Source organism: Salmo salar, chromosome 15 (genome assembly GCF_965601325.2).
Source record: "Salmo salar chromosome 15, fSalSal1, whole genome shotgun sequence".
NCBI lineage: Eukaryota > Metazoa > Chordata > Actinopteri > Salmoniformes > Salmonidae > Salmo > Salmo salar.
This window is the reverse complement of record NC_138305.1, coordinates 55,865,655-55,883,528: the sequence shown is the minus strand read 5'-3', so window position 1 is coordinate 55,883,528 and position 17,874 is coordinate 55,865,655. Positions and strand designations below refer to the sequence as shown.

Sequence of the window (17,874 nt, the reverse complement as noted above, 5' to 3'; positions counted from 1 at the left end):
TGCAAAAGGGTTTTCTAATGATACATTTTGCCTTTTAAAATGATAAACTTGGATTAGCTAACACAACGTGCCATTGGATCACAGGAGTGATGGTTGCTGATAATGGGCCTCAATTCACCTATGTAGGTATTCCATTCAAATTCAGCCGTTTCCAGCTACAATAGTCATTTACAACATTAACAATGTTTACACTGTATTTCTGATCAATTTGATGCTATTTTAATAGACAAAAATGTGCTTTTCTTTCAAAAACAACGACATTTCTAAGTGACCCCAAACTTTTGAATGGTAGTGTATATACAGTACTCATTCCAGGGTTTGTCTTTATTTTTACTATTTTCTACATTGTAGAATAATAGTAAAGACATCAAAATGATGAAATAACACATATGGAATCATGTTGTAACCAAAAAAGTGTTAAACAAATCAAAATATTTTATATTTGAGATTCTTCAAAGTAGCCACCCTTTGCCTTGATGACGTCTTTGCACACTCTTGGCATTCTCTCAACCAGCTTCATGAGGTAGTCACCTAGAATGCATTTAAATTAACAGGTGTGCCTTGTTAAAAGTTAATTTGAGGAATTTCTTTATTTTTTAATGCGTTTGAGCCAATCGGTTGTGTTGTGACAAGGTAGTAGTGGTATACAAAAGATAGCCCTATTTGGTAAAAGACCAAGTCCAAATTATGGCAAGAACAGCTCAAATAAGCAAAGAGGAATGACAGTCCATCATTACTTTAAGACATGAAGGTCAGTCGCTAAAACCATCAAGCGCTATGATGAAACTGGCTCTTATAAGGACCTCCACAGGAAAGGAAGACCCAGAGTTACATCTGCTGCAGAGGATACGTTCGTTAGAGTAACCAGCCTCAGAAATTGCAGCCCAAATAAAAACTTCACAGAGTTCAAGTAACAGACACATCTAAATAACAACTGTTCAGAGGAGACTGCGTGAATCAGGCCTTCATGGTCGAATTGCTGCAAAGAAACAACTACTAAAGGACACCAATAATAAGAAGAGACTTGCTTGGGCCAAGAAACACGAGCAATGGACATTAAACCGGTGGAAATCTGTCCTTTGGTCTGATGAGTTCAAATTTGAGATTTTAGTTCCAACTGCCGTGTCTTTGTGAGACGCAGAGTAGGTGAACGGATGATCTCCACAGGGGTGGTTCCCACCGTGAAGCATGGAGGAGGTGTGATGGTGTTGGGGTGCTTTGCCTATGACATTGTCAGTGATTTATTTAGAAATCAAGGCATACTTAACCAGCATGGCTACTACAGCATTCTGCTGCGATATGCCATCCCATCTGGTTTGCGCTTAATGGGACTATCATTTGTTTTCAACAGGACAATGACCCAACACACCTCCAGGCTGTGTAAGGGCTATTTGACCAAGAAGAAGAGTGATGGAGTGCTGCATCAGATGACCTGGCGCCAGAGGAGATGGCTGCCGTTTTACAGGCTCTTAACCAATTGTGCTATTGTGTGTGTTTTTTTGCGTTATTTTGTACATAATGTTTCTGCCACTGTCTCTTATGACCGAAAGAGCTTCTGGATATCAGGACAGCAATTACTCATGTTGTACTGGACAAAGATTTTTTCTTTAACGAGTCGGACGTGAAGGATTTACTTCAGCCACCCAACAAGGCCCTCAAGACGGAGATATCGGGGACGAAGGTCGGGCCGCCTTGCAAGGATCCGACGGCGAGTGGGTAACCTGCCTCTACCATCAGTCCTATTAGCCAACGTACAATCATTGGATAACAAAATAGACAAGCTACTATAACAAATATCCTACCAACGGGACATTAAAAACTGTAATATCTTATGTTTCACCGATTTGTGGCCAAATGACAACATGGATAAAATACAGCTGGCGGGGTTTACGCTGCATCGGCAAGACAAGGGGTTGCGCTCCGTGTATATTTGTAAACAACAGCTGGTGCACAAAATCTAATATTAAGGAAGTCTCTATGTTTTGCACGGCTGAGGTAAAGTATCTCATGATAAGCTGTAGACCACACTATTAACCAAGAGTTTTCATCTATATTTTTCGGAGCTGTCTATTTACCACAAAAAAACAATGCAGGCACTAAGTTCACACTCAATGAGCTGTATAAGGCCATAAGCAAACAGGAAAACGTTCATCCAGAGGCAGCGCTCCAAGTGGCCGGGGACTTTAATGCAGGGAAACTTAAATCCGTTTTACCTCATTTCTACAGTATGTTAAATGTGCAACCAGAGGGGAAAAAACTCAAGACCACCTTTACTCCACACACAGAGACATGTACAAAGCTTTCCCTCACCCTCCATTTGACAAATCTGACCATAATTCTATCCTCCTGATTCCTGCTTACAAGAAAAAACTAAAGCAGGAAGCACCAGTGACTCAGTCAATAAAGAAGTGGTCAGAGGATGCAGATGCTAAGCTACTAGACTGTTTTGCTAGCACAGACTGGAATATGTTCCGGGATTCTTCCGATGGCATTGAGGAGTACACCACATCAGTCACTGGCTTCATCAATAAGTGCATCGATGACGTCGTCCCCACAGTGACCGTACGTACATACCCCAACCAGAAGCCATGGATTACAGGCAACATCCGCACTGAGCTAAAGGGTAGAGCTGCCATTTTCAAGGAGAGGGACACTAACCCGGATGCTTATAAGAAATCCCGCTATGCCCTCAGACGAACCATCAAACAGGAAAAGCGTCAATACAGGACTAAGATTAAATCGTACTACACCGGCTCCGACTCTAGTCGGATGTGGCAGGGCTTGCAAACTATAACTGACTACAATGGGAAGCAAAGCCGCGAGCTGCCCAGTGACACGATCCTACAAGACAAGCTAAAATACTTATATGTTCACTTCGAGGCAAGCAACACTGAACACACCCTTAAACAGGTCAACATTCACAAGGCCGAGGGGCCAGATGGATTACCAGGACGTGTACTCCGAGCATGCGCTGACCAACTAGAAAGTGTCTTCACTGACATTTTCAACCTGTCCCTGACTGAGTCTGTAATACCAACATGTTTCAAGCAGACCTGTCCTTGACGGAGTCTGTAATACCAACATGTTTCAAGCAGACCCCCATAGTCCCTGTGCCCAAGAACACTAAGGTAACCTGCCTAAATGACTACCGAACAGTAGCACTCACGTCCGTAGCCATGAAGTGCTTTGAAAGGCTGGTCATGGCTCACATCAACACCATTATCCAAGAAACCCTAGACCCACTCCAATTTGCATACCCCCCCAACAGATCCACATATGATGAAATCTCTATTGCACGCCACACTGCCCTTTCCCACCTGGACAAAAGGAATACCTACATGAGAATACCTGCGTTCAACACCATAGTGCCCTCAAAGCTCATCACTAAGCTAAGGATCCTGTGTGATTTGATTTGATAGGTGGTTGGCCGAAGCATTGTATCTGCTTTAGTTTTCGAGATGATCAGTCCCTGAGGGAGGAGCTGGTTTTTACATATTATGTATTCATTTATTCTGAACACAAGGCTTTGTTTTATGACAATCTCGACTTGCATGCTCTTCCCTGTAGTCTCAATGTGAGGATTTTATTTGACAGTTTTATTTGACAGAATTCTGTTTGCAGACTGGCTACCCCTGAACAGACAGCATATTACTGGACGGGCAACCCGGAATAGCCAAAAACTGAAAACTCCCATGACACGCACAGGCTGCTATCAGAACTATCCTATTACATACTTCACTAAACTGATCAATGCACACACCATATAGCCCAGGGGACTTAGAAAGGCCTTCCTAAGAACTCTAAAGATGTAGTTTCTAAGCGGACACCCAAACCTTGTTGTGGTATTGTTGGTTTGTATATATTGCATATTTTAAACATGCATTATATTAAGTGTTTTGCTAGTTTACGATTTTACTATTTGATAATTATATACTGTATGATTGATGCTATGATTGTAAATAGGTGTACAATTCAGTCTATGACTGCGAGAAACCAATAACTTCCTACTAACACTAATAAGTGATGTTGAAATGCAAGTAACAGCTACATTCATTTAGCTAGCACATACAATGCATTCGGAGAGTATTCAGAACCCTTGACTTTCTCCACATTTTGTTACGTTACAGACTCATTCTAAAATTGATGAAATTGTTTTTCCTCAATCTACACACAATACCCCATAATGACAAAGCAAAAACAGTTGTTTAGACATTTTTTACAAATGTATAAAAAATGTACAACTGAAATATTACATGTACATAAGTATTCAGACCCTTTACTCAGTACTTTGTTGAAGCACCTTTGGCAGCGATTACAGCCTCGAGTCTAATTGGGTATGACGCTACAAGCTTGGCACACCTGTATTTGGGGAGTTTCTCCCATTCTTCTCTGCAGATCCTCTTAAGCTCTGTCAGGTTGGATGGGGAGCGTCGCTGCACAGCTATTTTCAGGTTTCTCCTGAGATGTTCGATCGGGTTCAAGTCCGGGCTCTGGCTGCGCCACTCAAGGATATTCAGAGATTTGTCCCGAAGCGACTCCTGGCTGTGTGCTTAGGGTCGTTGTACTGTTGGAAGGTGAACCTTCACCCCAATCTGAGGTCCTGAGTGCTCTGGAGCAGGTTTTCATCAAGGATCTCTCTGTGTTTTGCTCCGTTCATCTTTCCCTCGACCCTGACTAGTCTCCCAGTCCCTGTTTCTGAAAAACATCCCCAAAGCATGATGCTGCCAGCACCATGCTTCACCGTAGGGATGGTGCCAGGTTTCCTCCAGACGTGACGCTTGGCATTCAGACCAGAGGATCTTGTTTCTCATGATCTGAGAGTCTTTAGGTGCCTTTTGACAAACTCCAAGCGGGCTGTCATGTGCCTTTTGCTGAGGAGTGGCTTCCATCTGGCCAATCGACCATAAAGGCCTGATTGGTGGAGTGCTGCAAAGATGGTTGTCCTTCTGGAAGGTTCTCCCATCTCCCCAGAGGAACTCTTTAGCTCTGTCAGAGTGACCATCGGGTTCTTGGTCAGCTCCCGGACCAGGGCCCTTCTTCCACGATTGCTGAGTTTGGCCTGACGCCCAGCTCTAGGAAGAGTCTTGGTGGTTCCGAATTTCTTCCATTTAAGAATGTTGGAGGCCACTGTGTTCTTGAGTACCGGTGTTGTACCTTCAATGCTGCAGAAATGTTTTGGTACCCTTCCCCATATTTGTGCCTGGACACAATCCTGTCTCGGAGCTCCACGGACAATTCCTTTGACCTCATGGCTTGGTTTTTGCTCTGACATGCATTGTCAACTGTGGGACCTTATATAGACAGGTGTGTGCCTTTCCAAATCATGTCCAATTAATTATATTTACCACAGGGGGACTCCAATCAAGTCTTAGAATCATCTCCAGGATGATCAATGGAAACAGGATGCACCTGAGTTCAATTTCGAGTCTCATAGCAAAGGGTCTGACTACTTACGTAAATAAGGTATTTCTGTTTTTTATTTTTAACAAATTCATAACATTTAAAAAAAAAACTGTTTTCACTGTCGTTATGAGGTATTGTGTGTAGATTGATGAGGGAAAAATCTATAATTTAATCCATTTGAGAGTAAGGCTGTTACGTAACAAAATATGGAAAAGGCCAAGGGATCTGAATACTTTCCGAATGCACTGTATATCACTGACCCATTCATGCAGCTTTAGAAGGCTCTGCCTCTCCATGTCTCCATGTCACACACTGTCAATGGAAACTGTTGTGTATGACAGAGACAGAGTCACCATGGTACCCGTCCAGCCCAGGCATTATTGGCCATTAGGGCAGAGACTGGAAAGAGGGCAGGTCATCCATTTGGGCAGCCCAACCCAGGTGTGCATCCCAAATTGTACCCTACTCCCTATATAGTGCATTACTTTCGATCAGGGCCTATCCAGTCAAGCCCTGTCCTGTCGGTTGTCAAAAGACACTGACGATTGTGGGACAGGGTGCCAGCCAGGGTTGGGTCATCATAGGAGTCTGTACAGAAGCAAGTAGGAAGTCTCCATAAATGTTAGTTGTTGTTTTGTTGTTATTACAGTATATATCTAGTAATGGCTGTGGCAGTATGATCCTCTTCCACTTAATATGTCACTAAAATAGCATTTGGAAAAGATCATAACTGTTTCATATTATGTAGTCAACAGCAAAAGCTTTTACTCTGAGAATGTTCTCTTCTTATCGTGGTTATGAGACAGTGTGTGTCTCAGAGAGTAGGGTGATATGCCTCAGGCAGGGCTGTTGTCATTCTGCTTGCATAAGCCTTGTTGCATCCAGAGCCTGATCATGGCCACTGCTGTTATGATAATGTGAAATGGCCTCCGTTAGGAGTGTGACTGCATAGCTAATGTGGCCACGGCGAGCAAGGTCCCTGCATCTCTCTCTCCACTGCTCTCTCTTTTTATCGCTTCCTCTATCTATCTCTATCTAACACCCTCCCTCTCTTATATCCAACTCCTCTCCCTCCCTCCCTCCCTCTCTCTCTCCCACCCTCTTTCTCTCTTTCAGATAGGGCGAGGACAGAACAGAAAAGAGTGGAGGTGACAGCTTGTACTCTGATTATGAAGGCTTTTATGTTCCACTTAGTGCTGTGTGATTTGGGTTGTGTCTGGAGGGCTCTTGGCTAAGCTTGGAGCATCGGTCATCGCTGCTCTGTTCCTCTTTCTACCCGACAGACATCAACGTTTATTAGGCCAGCTGTGGCTGCCTGGGCCTATACACACACACACACACACACACACACACACACACACACACACACACACACACACACACACCTTTGTATGCACGCACCCGATCACGCACACACACACACACAGACGCACACATACACACACACACATATTACAGCCTCCCTGCTAGGATGCGGCTGCTGCCTGGTGGGGCAGCTTCTGGACCTCATAAACGGACTTGGGACACTGAACGTGTTTTTGTTGTTTTGGCTCTGTACTTCAGCAATTTGGATTTGAAATTATACAATGACTATGAGGTGGAAGAGCAGACTGTCAGCTTTAATTATTTGAGGGTATTTTCATCCAGAAATGTCTTGTAAATAATGTAGTGTGTCATTTTGGAGTCACTTTTATTGTAAATAAGAATAGAACATGTTTATAAACACTTCTACAATAAGTTGGATGCTACCATGATTACGGATAATGATGAGTGAGAAAGTTACAGACGCACAAATACCCCCAAAATGCTAACCTCCCCTGTTATTGTAATGGTGAGAGGTTAGCATGTCCATTGCTCATTCAACAGCCAAGCATACTCGAAAGTAATAGACCGGTTGCCTAGACATTATGGGTAGGCTGCAGTATTGCTGTCAGATAGGAGCGTGACATTATAGCCTATTTAATCTCTGAGCCTCTTCCAAGACAGGAGATAGAAACACAATCATCTATTGACAAAAGTTTGTCTTTTACATAATGTAGGCTGGCTGTAGCGTTTACTTTTAAATGGTTTTAATAGACAATTAATTATGCACAATGTGCAACCAGTGTTTGGCACACGCTATAGGCAGCATAGGGCTGTCCCCGACTAAAAATAAACTTTGTCTGTTCTTTCAACCAATTGATTGTTCAATTTAGTTTTATCTGCATTTTTCCATTTAAAGACACACCCAATGTGTTTTAATAAAAGCAACTATGTGCATTGAGCTTGTCTGATGCTTTAAATATTCTGTTTGATTAAATAAGACAAATGCCTGAAGATGGCGCCAGAGATCTAAATAACCAGAAAGAAAAAAAAAAAACTGAACCTGACCCAACTATTCTCCTCCCGCGCCTGCTGGCTTTCGCAGATTCTGCCAATATTCTCCTGAAGTTGCCAGTTATATGCCAAATGAGGAGTGAAGGAGTCGGCAACCTTTCTCATGTGGAATGCCAATTTATCTTACCATCTCTACTGATCTATGTGCCAGTTATTGTTTTCATATGCACATTCTCGTGAAACATTTATTTAATTTATAATAACGTCTTCATATCTCAAAATCATTGTCATGTAGTTAATCAAAATTCCATCCGAATCTAAATGAAAATGATACTAACCTAAAAAGTTTCCTAACTTCTATTGTCATTGCCAACTATGTAAAAATATACTGCTCAAAAAAATTAAGGGAACACTTAAACAACACATCCTAGATCTGAATGAAATAAATAATCTTATTAAATACTTTTTTCTTTACATAGTTGAGTGTGCTGACAACAAAATCACACAAAAATAAATCAATGGAAATCCAATTTATCAACACATGGAGGTCTGGAATTGGAGTCACACTCAAAATTAAAGTGGAAAACCACACTACAGGCTGATCCAACTTTGATGTAATGTCCTTAAAACAAGTCAAAATGAGGCTCAGTAGTGTGTGTGGCCTCCACGTGCCTGTATGACCTCCCTACAACGCCTGGGCATGCTCCTGATGAGGTGGCGGATGGTCTCCTGAGGGATCTCCTCCCAGACCTGGACTAAAGCATCCGCCAACTCCTGGACAGTCTGTGGTGCAACGTGGCGTTGGTTGATGGAGTGAGACATGATGTCCCAGATGTGCTCAATTGGAGTCAGGTCTGGGGAACGGGCGGGCCAGTCCATAGCATCAATGACTTCCTCTTGCAGGAACTGCTGACACACTCCAGCCACATGAGGTCTAGCATTGTCTTGCATTAGGAGGAACCCAGGGCCAACCGCACCAGCATATGGTCTCACAAGGGGTCTGAGGATCTCATCTCGGTACCTAATGGCAGTCAGGCTACCTCTGGCGAGCACATGGAGGGCTGTGCGGCCCCCCAAAGAAATGCCACCCCACACCATGACTGACCCACCGCCAAACCGGTCATGCTGGAGGATGTTGCAGGCAGCAGAACGTTCTCCACGGCGTCTCCAGACTCTGTCACGTCTGTCACGTGCTCAGTGTGAACCTGCTTTCATCTGTGAAGAGCACATGGCGCCAGTGGCGAATTTGCCAATCTTGGTGTTCTCTGGCAAATGCCAAACGTCCTGCATGGTGTTGGGCTGTAAGCACAACCCCCACCTGTGGACGTCGGGCCCTCATACCACCCTCATGGAGTCTGTTTCTGACCGTTTGAAAAGACACATGCACATTTGTGGCCTGCTGGAGGTCATTTTGCAGGGCTCTGGCAGTGCTCCTCCTGCTCCTCCTTGCACAAAGGCGGAGGTAGCGGTCCTGCTGCTGGGTTGTTGCCCTCCTACGGCCTCCTCCACGTCTCCTGATGTACTGGCCTGTCTCCTGGTAGCGCCTCCATGCTCTGGACACTACGCTGACAGACACAGCAAACCTTCTTGCCACAGCTCACATTGATGTGCCATCCTGGATGAGCTGCACTACCTGAGCCACTTGTGTGGGTTGTAGACTTTCTCATGCTACCAGTAGAGTGAAAGCACCGCCAGCATTCAATAGTGACCAAAACATCAGCCAGGAAGCATAGGAACTGAGAAGTGGTCTGTGGTCCCCACCTGCAGAACCACTCCGTTATTGGGGGTGTCTTGCTAATTGCCTATAATTTCCACCTGTTGTCTATTCCGTTTGCACAACAGCAAGTGAAATGTATTGTCAATCAGTGTTGCTTCCTAAGTGGACAGTTTGATTTCACAGAAGTGTGATTGACTTGGAGTTACATTGTGTTGTTTAAGTGTTCCCTTTATTTTTCTGAGCAGTGTATATTGCAGCCTACAGGTAGAAAATATCCTAATAAAACAAAAATCTTATAAATCACATTGGCTACACCAGTGGTGGAAAAAGTACCCAATTGTCATACTTGATAAAGTAAAGATATCTTAATAGAAAATGACTCAAGTAAAAGTGAAAGTCACCCAGTACAATACTACTTGAGTAAAAGTCTAAACGCATTTGGTTTTAAATGTACTTAACTATCAAAAGTAAATGTAAATGCTAAAATGTACTTAAGTATCAAGAGTATAAAAATAAAAAAGATTGAAAAACAGCTGTTGGCTATGAGCTTTGATGCATACACTAAAAGCAGTTAATTTTGCAGGTCTTCATGGAAGGAAACATCACATTTCAAGTATAAATAATTTCAAATTCCTTATGTTAAGCAAAGCAGATGGTCACATTTTCTTGTTTTTTATTTATTTACAGATAGCCAGGGGCAAGCTCCAACTCTGACATAATTTGCAAATGAAGCATGTGTTTTGTGAGTCCCCCAGATCAGAGGCAATAGGGATAACCAAGGATGACCAAGTGTGTGAATTAGACCATTTTCCTGTCCTGCTAAGCATTCAAAATGTAACGAGTACTTTTGGGTGTCAGGCAAAATGAATGGAGTAAAGTACATAATTTTCTTTAGGAATGTAGTGAAGTAAAAGTGAAAGTCGTCAAAAGTATTCATAGTAAAGTACAGATACCCCAAAAAACGACTTAAGTAGTACTTTAAAGTATTTTTACTTAAGTACTTTACACCACTGGGCTACACATGGCCTGTCTGCAACAAAGAGCTGAGTACCAGCACCTCAAAATTTCACAGTGCTTGAGCTCCTGTTCTTCTTATAGAATATTAGCTCAAAAGTATTATGGAGCTCATGCACCTAAATATAAACAGCACCAGCACCCAAAATGAGTACCGGAACCTATTTCACTCCAAGTCAAGCACTGATAAGAAGTAATCAGGTAGGCCTATTTTATGTCGTTTCCACTGGATCAGAGCATGACATTTCTCCCTTTCACGCTGCGTGGTTATCGAAAGGAAGAGAGCTGGAAAGATTTTTCAAATACATTGAGGAACTATTATTATTCTCAATGGATGGAAAAACAGACATTGTTTGCTTGTGTTTGAGGTGAAGAAAACATTACTTTGAGAAGCTCCACAGGTCATTCATTAGTTGTGGTGCGTTAAGCCAATCAGAAATACTATCAGAGTCCCAGATGGGCAAATTTATATGCCTAAATTGGCACGCAGATAAGGTAGCCTATAGGCCTACTTCTATGCATGCGTGTCCTTACTCAACATTGACAGGAACTGTCTAAACAAAAGACAATGACTAAATTGACAAAACTCGTAAATGGAAATAAATAAACCAAAACTTGTTTCTCACAAGTGTAGCATAGGTTGTGCACTCTGCAAACAATGTGTCCACTCCGACAATGATAATGACAAGACTGGAATAAGAATATTGAATGCATTAACAGAAATTACAATAACCAAAATAACAAACATTGTAGATATTATAGGAATTAACGTAAATGTATTGCTGGTGATATATGTAACGGGGAATTGATGTACACTAACAATCAATCGCAAACAATTCACACAATGAAGTTATGAAACAATGAATGTGCTCAAATTGGCAGGAGAGAGCGCATTCTGGAGAGAGAAGTGCATTGGGCATCTGGGTTAAGGTGACCAGATTTCTGAAATGAAAACCTGGGACATTTCCCAGTCAATATATAATTAAAATATCCAATGTTATATTATCTATGAAATAAAAATGGGGTACAATTCCGGTTTCATGTATTTAGCAGGCACACTGTGATAGACAGAGAAAACAACTATATTACAGAAACACTACAGACAAGACAGAACTGTCCGATCTGAACAGCCATTCAGTGGTCCTGGTAGAATAAGAGCAGAAGAGAACATGAGCAAAATTGATAAAACAGACAACAGTATATGTGAAATACTTAACAACATAATAAAGAAATAAGATGCTGATGAGATTGGTAACTACATAATATACTTATACCAACCTAATCTGTATATTTCTCAGAAGAATGTATCTTCTTCAGGATTGCTCTGTCGTTGGACAGCTTCTCCATGAACTCCTGGCAGGGAAGGTTGAAGTTTGTCTTCACAATAAGCATGGCCTTGATGGTAGGAACAGTGAACCTATTTCCTGCTGCTGTCCATATATCATTCATTTGGGAGAACACTCTCTCGACTGGTGCATTACTTCCAGGTAAGCACATGACAACATACGCTAATCTAGCCAGGTTAGTGTGTGGGATGTCGTTCTCTTTGAAGTGGGTAACCACCGTGCTCCATCTCTGACTAAGCGGTGTCTCAGATGTTTTCCATTCTTCAAGCGATTCCCCCCTTTAGGAACTCTTGCAGGCCAGTAACCTCGTCAAACAATGCATCCTCATTGATGGTCACATTGGGGCATTTTTCCTGCAGCGTACCTGCTGCCTTCTGGATCTCTTCACGCTGAGGTTGCCTTTTTAAAAGGAGACAATGTAAATCTTTTAGATTATCTGTGTGCTTTCCCCATGCTTGGAAGCAGTTCACAGCCATAGTGAAGAATGATTGGGATGTTTTGAGAAAGCTCTCTTTAGACATGGCTCCATTTTCCTCCAGCTCTCTCAGAAGTCCTCTGACCAAAACTGGAATGAAGTTTTCATCACGTCTTGCAGTCAATTTTGCCTCAACGTTTCTCAGAATTGCAGCTGACTCCACCGCACAGCGGTCCTGGCCTTCAAGCATCTTGATCGTGTCACTGAATATGGTCAGGTTTCCATGGACAGAGGCCAGCCAAAGTTCAGTTAGTGGATCTTCGAACATTGTTTGCAGGACGACAGGACATTTGTCTTCAGAAAGAAAAAAGGATTTAAATGGCACATACATTTTCAGCACTCTTTCTAGAGCAGGGAGCATGGACAGCCAGCGAACATTGCTGTGTCCTAAAATGTTATAGTACTCCTGGCCAACAAACTCACAAAAGCCCTTCAGTCTTTCTACTCTGACGGTGAAAATATGAACATATCCAAATATCTTTGTGAGCAGGTACTCAACATCATATCCAAAGCTGTTCTGGCCGTATTATGAATGATGTGGGCAGGACAACCTAAGCCAATCACCTCCCGCTGCAGAGCATTTTTAACTTTGGTATGGACATTGACCCTCCCCAGCCTATTCAGTCCTCCAAAGTTGGTATTTGTTGTCGGGCAGAGAATGTTTTCCAGGTTACATTTTTGGATGACCACCAGGACCTCAGCTGCAATTTCCTCTGCTGTTTCTCCATTCAAGTCAACAAAATCAAGCAGTTTTGTTTCCACAGATGTGCTGCCATCATATATCTTACAATATCTGACTACTATTGGCAGCAGCTTTACATGTCCATGATTGGACGCATCAATGGACAGGGACACAAATGCAACCTGGTCTAGGTCCCGTGTTACCAAAGTAGTTGCCCATGGTGCTAACACGTTACTCACTAGGGCGTCACGTTTTGTCCTAGCACATGTAAACTTTGGCTCATAAAGCTTCCATGCCAGTTGTGCTGTGCAGTCCATAGATCTGTAACTGTGATTGTGTCGCATAGTGTGGTATGCAAAGACACCCACCTGCACAGCTAAACCATATTCTTCTTGGGAAGGCTCTACCTTCTTGAAGAATGTGGTGACAGAGGGCACACCAACACAGGCAATCAGAGGCTTTATGCTTTTTCATCTGCTGATGTTCTACCACTGACATTCTTCTCAGGCTGCCAATTGAAAGAGAGGAATTACAAAGGGTGCAGTGAACCATTCTATCATCTTGACCTGAGCGTATAAATGGAAATTCTCTCATCATGTTTTTCATAAGTGCATTTCCGTTTCTTGGAAAGAGTCATTGCATCTCCTCTGTCTGCTCTTCTTCACTCTCCTTGTGTCACTCTTCTTACTCTCAACTTTTTCTTCTCCTCCAATCTTTCTCCTCCTCTTTTCTTCACTCGTCTTCCTTCCTTTCCTTCTCTTCACCTTTCCACCTCACTCTTCTACACTCTCCTTGCTTCACTCTTTTTACTCCCTTCATTTTTCCTTTCCTTCCTCTCCAATCTGTATTAATAAATAGCATACTATTAGATAAAATATTTTGGTTAACAGATTCCCATTGCTTACCTCATTTTTGTATTTTAACTTTTAACATTGTATTTTAACATTTAACACTTTTAACTTTTAACATTGTTTGGAATAATAAATTGGCAGGCTCTGTAACCATATCTTTACCTTTCCTCCTATCTCCTTCACTCTTCTTCCTATCCAGTCTTCCTCATCTCCTTCCTCTCCACTGCTAATGTTATCCACGAACATTTCTAAATATATTTTCACACTACTCATTATAATGCCAAACCATTAAAATTGTAATCTACAAAAATATTCTGTAATTAATTGTGCATTCATTTAATATAATCACATTTTCAAAATAGCCCGTAAACTGCATGTTTACATGTGAACGTTTTTTAACCTAGCTACCATAACAGTAGCTAGCTAACCTAGCTAGTTAACTTAGTCTACATAGCTAACGTTAGCTAGCATAACCTGTTTAAAACCTTATTGAGCAGATTATCTATCTATATAATCAATTGTGACATTATAACATCACTAGCTAGTATCTCAAACAATTGTAACTTACCTGGCTTGAAACTACATTTGTGGTGATGTTGTGGATTCACTTGACCCTTGCTAACTTCTGGCCGAGTTTTCCACAGCAGTTTTCTCTAAAACTATCGCGAGCAAGTAGTTAGTAGAATAAGAGTTAATAGCGAGCAGCCCCCTCTGTTGGCCTAAACAAGCACAACACAATTGAGACGTCAACCGGTAGGCTCTGCTGCCCGGTCTTTCTTGCCAAGTAAAATATTTCACTTTGCGGTCTGTTTTTAACGCACAGTTAAAAACGGGGACAACTCCAGGCTGGGACAGGCCACCAAAAACCGGGACTGTCCCCGGAAAACGGGGACGTCTGGTCACCCTAATCTGGGTGCATCGATTTCTGCATTGGCCATGCAGCATTGTGATACAGATTTAACAGACGTCAGGGAATGCAGCATTGTGATACAGATTTAACAGACGTCAGGGCATGCAGCATTGTGATACAGATGTAACAGACGTCAGGGCATGCAGCATTGTGATACAGATTTAGCAGACGTCAGGGTTTTCATAATTCTTGCGCATGGAGCCTCCGACCACTATTTCGGATCAAGCATAAATATACTTTTAGTCTAGGCCTCCGGAATGGATTACTTCACAGAGATGGGTGCAAATATATATTTGTTACTGCTCGACTAAAACAATCTCGGTCGACCAACAGCCTAACGACCATTCAACTAACTGAGTTCAGCCCTAAGGCAGTATGCATTTTGTGTTTAAAAAAGTTATTACAAAATATATTTAAAGAAATCTGCCCACACCTCTACAGAAATGTGATAAAATTTGCTGTTACACATTCTTTTAGAAATGGACATGGTCTAGTTCCAACATTTCCAAATCATACACCAAATGAGGGCATTTTTGTTACCATAAAAGGTGAGTGGAGGGCGTGTTCCAGTGTTGCTGTAGCACTCGTTCATGAGCACACAAATACACTTGAAGTCGGAAGTTTACATACACTTAGGTTGGAGTCATTAAAACTAGTTTTTCAACCCCTCCACAAATGTCTTGTTAACAAACTATAGTTTTGGCAAGTCGGTTAGGACATCTACTTTGTGCATGACACAAGTAATTTTTCCAACAATTGTTTACAGACAGATTATTTCACTTATAATTCACTGTATCACAATTTCAGTGGGTCAGAAGTTTACATGCACTAAGTTGACTGTGCCTTTAAACAGCTTGGAAAATTACAGAAAATGATGTCATGGCTTTAGAAGCTTCTGATAGGCTAATTGACATAATTTGAGTCAATTGGAGGTGTACCTGTGGATGTATTTCAAGGCCTACCTTCAAACTCGGTGCCTCTTTGCTTGACATCATGGGAAAATCGAAAGAAATCAGCCAAGACCTCCGGAAAAAACTGGAGACCTCCACAATTCTGGTTCATCCTTGGGAGCAATTTCCAAACGCCTGAAGGTACCACGTTCGTCTGTACTAACAATAGAAGGCAAGTATAAACACCATGGGACCACACAGCCGTCATACCGCTCAGGAAGGAGACACGTTCTGTCTCCTAGAGATGAACGTACTTTGGTGCAAAAAGTGCAAATCAATCCCAGAACTGGCAAAGGACCTTGTGAAGATGCTGGAGGAAGCAGAAAGGTAGCTCAGCAAGGAAGAAGTCACTGCTCAAAAACCGCCATTAAAAAAGCCAGATTACGGTTTGCAACTACACATGGGGACAAAGATCGTACTTTTTGGAGAAATGTCCTCTGGTCTGATGAAACATAAATAGAACTGTTTGGCCATAATGACCATTGTTATGTTTGGAGGAAAATAGGGGACGCTTGCAAGGCGAAGAACACCATCCCAAGCACGGTGGTGGCAGCATCATGTTGTGGGGGTGCTTTGCTGCAGGAGGGACTGGTGCACTTCACAAAATAGATGGCTTCATGAGGGAGGAAAATTATGTGGATATATTGAAGCATCTCAAGACATCAGTCAGGAAGTTAAAGCTTGGTTGCAAATGGGTCTTCCAAATGGACAATGACCCCAAGCATACTTCCAAAGTTGTGGCAAAATGGTTTAAGGACAACAAAGTCAAGGTATTGGAGTGGTCATCACAAAGCCCTGACCTCAATCCCATAGAAAATTTGTGGGCAAGACTGAAAAAGCATGTGTGAGCAAAAAGGCCTACAAACAATGACTCAGTTACACCAACTCTGTCAGGTGGAATGGGCCAAAATTCACCCTACTTATTGTGGGAAGCTTGTGGAAGTCTACCCGACACGTTTGACCCAAGTTAAACAATTTAAAGGCAATGCTACCATATACTAATTGAGTGTATATAAACTTCTGAGCCACTGGTAATGTGAAGAAAGAAATTAAATCTGAAATAAATCATTCTCTCAACTATTATTGTGACATTTTCACATTCTTAAAATAAAGTGGTGATCCTAACTGACCTAAGACAGGGAATTTTTACTAGGATTAAATGTCAGGAATTGTGAAAAACTGAGTTTAAATGTATTTGGCTAAAGTGTATGTAAATTTCCGACTTCAACTGTACAATATCACTCTGATTTATCAAGGAACTGATACATCAAGCTCAAAGAGTTTCACAGTCAGTCCTATCATCCTGGCCCTCTTCTCTTTAGTGCTTTTACATAACTAAGTGTTTCATAACCTGACAGATTCACACAGATGAACAAGCTGAGGAAGAACAGCAGCAGACTCTTTCTCTTTCTCTATCCCCCTCTCTCTCCCCACCCTCCTCTCTCTCTCTCCCCACCTCTCTCTCTCCCCACCCTCCTCTCTCTCTCCCCACCCTCCTCTCTCTCTCCCCACCCTCCTCTCTCTCTCCCCAACCCCTCTCTCTCCCCACCCCCTCTCTCTCTCTTCTCACCCCCCTCTCTCCCCACCCCCTCTCTCTCTCCCCACCTCTCTCCCCCCTCTGTCTCTCCCCACCCTCCTCTCTCTCTCCCCCCACCCTCCTCTCTCTCTCTCCCCACCTCCTCTCTCCCCACCCCCTCTCTCTCTCCCCACCTCTCTCCCCCCTCTGTCTCTCCCCACCCTCCTCTCTCTCTCTCCCCACCCCCTCTCTCTCTATTCTCACTCCCCCTCTCTCCCCACCCCCTCTCTCTCTCCCCACCCCTCTCCACTTCTGCAGGACTTTTCCTTTGGTTTGTTTCTTTCTTCCCGTCTCTGCTGTCCCTCCTGACTGAGCAGGAACAGCCAGACAGTGCCAGGCCATATGGAGCAGCAGGGCCAGCCCTGTGAGGGAGTCAATTTGCATTTGTGCATGCTGTATCACAGTGTGCCTTACATCCTGGCAGGGTTACACAGGCCTGACCCAAGGCTCTGGTACACCCACAACACCCAGAGAGCACCCAGGCTCTCTGGGAACAGGAAGGCTGACCCCACAACTGCTCACGGCTCTCGCTCTCTCTGTCCATCTCTGTCTCTCCCTCTTCTCTCACTTTCCTTCTCTCGCTATCTCTCTGTTTCTCACTGATTACGACTGCATACTAACAATTCGATATTAA

General features: G+C 42.8%; 1 protein-coding gene and 1 long non-coding RNA gene across 2 annotated transcripts in view; one reads left to right on the top strand and one right to left on the bottom strand.

Annotated features, from left to right (window-relative positions):
- Nucleotides 1-17,874, top strand: part of vsnl1a (visinin-like 1a) — a 59,169-nt gene that overhangs the window by 37,252 nt on the left and 4,043 nt on the right. The window lies entirely within an intron of this gene.
- On the bottom strand, nucleotides 9,983-14,824 carry LOC106571606 (uncharacterized). The gene is made up of 3 exons (XR_001320951.3): nucleotides 14,373-14,824; nucleotides 13,967-14,052; nucleotides 9,983-13,795 (listed from the first exon to the last, which is right to left on the bottom strand). It is a non-coding gene; the product is annotated as an uncharacterized LOC106571606 (long non-coding RNA).